A 3614-nucleotide genomic window follows, 5' to 3' on the forward strand; every position below is an offset into this window, starting at 1 on the left:
TGCACACACACACCTGTCAATATGATGTTTTTAAGATAAGTCATATTATGTCTCTCTGTGCTTAAGCCCTGCAGTGGTTTCACAATGTACTCACAATAATATCCCTATCTCTCACTGTGGTCTAGGAGGCTCCTCTTCATCTGGTCCTTAGGTACCTTTCTGATGCACTCACCAACTACTGCTCACTCTGCTACAGGCTCACTGGCCTCATGATTATTCCTTTGCCGAGGCAAGGAGCACCTGCATTAGGGTCTAAGAACCCACTCCTTGGACTCCTTTGTCCTTCAGTGGTCCCATAGGTTGCTCCTTCACTTCATTCAGGTCTTTGATCAAGTGTCCCTTTGTCAGCAAACTCCTTTATGACCACTATCAAAGGGGGGCAAACATATACCTTTACTATCCTAATGCCAAAACTTTTTCTTTACAATTCTTTTCACTGTCAACCAGACTGTAGTGTGTCAAACGCAAGCTGCAGTCCTGTTACAAAAAATATAAGACAAAACTTAGAAGATGAAAGCTTATTATTTAAAATATACCAATAAATTATATAGACCATGCTCAAATGAAAGAGAAGTCATTTCCAATGAATGAAATGAGAAAAATCTTTATTTAGTAGGTGGCATATAAGATAGACCTTGAAGAATGCATATGGTTTATCAAGACCCAGTCAGAGGGAGTTCCCTGGTAGTGCACTGGATAAGACTGCACACTCCCAGTGCAGGGGGATGGGTTCGATCCCTTGTCAGGGAACTAGAGCCCACCTGCGTGCTGCAACTAAGAGTTTGCATGCCACAACTAAGGAGCTGGTGAGCCACAACTAAGGAGCCCTGGAGCTGCAACTAAGGAGCTCACCTGCCGCAACTAAGACCCGGTGCAACTAACTAAATAAATAAACATTAAAAAAAAAAAAAAAGACCCCATCAGAACCTGAAAACCAATCAGATCCAAGCAATGAATTGCAAACATGCTTAGAAGGTACCATGTGTGTCCAGCTTCTAGGATACTGGATTCTATGATTAAAAGAATGGTTTTCGTTGGAATTGCAAGGTGAGAAAAGGCAAAGTGACAAAGGCTAAAGTCATAAAGTACCAGGTTGCAAAGCAACAATATAGGGATCAAGAAGCAAGAATTTTCTTTGTTTTGCAATACTCTGGTACCTAAAATATGATTAATTGGTATATAAGAAAATGTAATAATCCACTTCATAGGTTTATTCAGGAAAATAATAGATATTTGAGGCTGGTTTGAGGTTGACACGCTCAGATTTTGGACTTTTCCTGTTACCCCTGCCAGAAAACAGGGTGGTATCTAGGACCCAAGGTGGTCTGTACCTAAATATCAAGGCTAAGTGTTTTGGTCCGCTCGGGCTAAACTATAGACTGAATTCTGTCTTCCCAAAATTCGCATGTTGAAGCCTTAACTCCCCGTGTGACTGTATTGGAGATAGAGTCTGTAAGGAAGTGACTAAGGTCAAATGAGCTCATAAGGGGCTTCCCTGGTGGCACAGTGGTTGGGAGTCCGCCTGCCTATGCAGGGTACACGTGTTCGAGCCCTGGTCCAGGAAGATCCCACATGCTGCAGAGCAGCTGAGCCCGTGCACCACAACTACTGAGCCTGAGCTCTAGAGCCCACAAGACACAACTACTGAACCCACATGCCACAACTGCTGAAGTCCACACACCTAGAGCCTGTGCTCGGCAACAAGAGAAGCCACCACAACGAGAAGCCCACACACTGCAACAAAGAGTAGTCCGTGCTCATTGCAACTAGAGAAAGCCCGTGCGCAGCAACGAAGACCCAATGCAGCCAAAAATAAAGAAATAAATTTAAAAAAATGAGCTCATAAGGGTAGAGCCCTAATCCAGTAGGACTTGTATCCTGATATGAAGAGGAAGAGACAACAGATCTCTCTCCCCTCCACGTGAGGTCATAGCAAGAAGATAGCCATCTGCAAGCCAGGAGGAGAGTTTTTACCAGAACCCAACCCTGCTGGCACCCTGATCTTGGACTTCCAGCCTCCAGAACTGTGAGAAAGTAAATTCCTGTTGTTGAAGCCACCCAATCTATGGTATTTTGTTATGGCGGCCCAACCTGACTAACATGTGGAAACAATCAGAAGTCTTCAATTTCATGATTATCCACATGCCAAAATGAGCAGACAACAGTCAAATAAGAATTCTAATATTACTGCATAAAACGTTCTTCAGATAACAGAAATAAGGCAGTTCTGAGAGATTGAGGGCCTCCTAAATGACATTTCCCTCTAGTCTTCCTGCCCTCTGATAGGACCTGTACAATGCAGAAGGATGGCTCTACTGTGCCAACCCGATCAGGACCTTGGCTTGCTCTTCAATAGCAGCTCATCTATGGCATTAAATTCACACTGATCCTGGCAAACAGAGCCCTTTGTGATCTGGCGCCAGTGTTGCTCTTTTGATTCATTTCCTGCCATTTCCAACAACACCCTAATTATCAGCCTGAAGGAACTACCTCAAATTTCCCATGTTGCCATGCTGTTTTTACAGCTTTAAGCTTTATACTCTGCCTGGGAAACTGCCTCTCCTTCCTAAACCTCATCCATTTTTAAAACAGCAACACATTCTTCAAGTTCTGGCTAAAATTTTGCCCTCATTCCTAACCCCAGAATCACTCCATTGCTACATTGCATCTTGAACATTCATCCACTGTATGTAATCAATTGCCATATCTAGTGCATGTCCTTCTCTTTACTGGATTTATTTCAGAGCCTCAGTGCGTCACATGTTATTCTCTTGGTCTGGAGATCTCTCTCTCTCTCCACCCCCCTCCCCCCTACGATGCTTCTCTGTTTTGCTGGTAAAACTCCTGTTCATCAACCAGTCCTTGGCTCAAAATATTTTTAGAAAAACTTCCCAGTCTCTTAAGATTAACTGGTTTCTTTGTAAATACCCCTCATCATTTGCATCACACCTTGATTGCACTATATTTCTTTATTTGCTATTTTCCTCACCCTGGAATAATGAATGAATAGCATCTATCTGCTAACTATACTGTCCAGTTCAGTAGCCACTAACCACATGTGACTAATGAACACTTGAAATATGGGTAGTCCAAGCTGAATTATGCTGTAAATGTAAAATATGCACTGCATTTTGAAAATAGTACCAGAAAGAGAGTACAGAGTATCACAGTAAAATTTTTTATTTTGATTACATGTTGAAATTGTAACATCTCAAATATATTGAGATAAAGTATATTATTAGAATTAATTTCACTTTTTTGTTTTACTCCCTTTAACCTGGCTACTAGAAAATTTACAATGTTCATATATGCCACACATTATATCTCTATTAGATCGCACTAGCCTAGATCATGGTCTTCAGTAGAGAAAACATCTTATTGATCTTCTACATATCATCACATGGCCCAAACTATGTATTGAACGAATCAATTAATAAATGGCAAGTTATCAGTGGAAAATACCTGCATTATTTAATTACCAACAAGTAAAGAAATTTGCACAGGTTTTATGTTACTCATCCAGCAAAGTGATTTTAGATCCATCATGGTAACACTCTCTTTTTTGGTATGCTTATGAAATGGAAGGAATCAGGGAAAAAGAAACCAGCTTGAAA

The sequence above is a fragment of the Neophocaena asiaeorientalis genome, unplaced genomic scaffold (assembly GCF_003031525.2).
Source record: "Neophocaena asiaeorientalis asiaeorientalis breed wild unplaced genomic scaffold, Neophocaena_asiaeorientalis_V1.1 scaffold89, whole genome shotgun sequence".
Classification (NCBI taxonomy): Eukaryota; Metazoa; Chordata; class Mammalia; order Artiodactyla; family Phocoenidae; genus Neophocaena; species Neophocaena asiaeorientalis.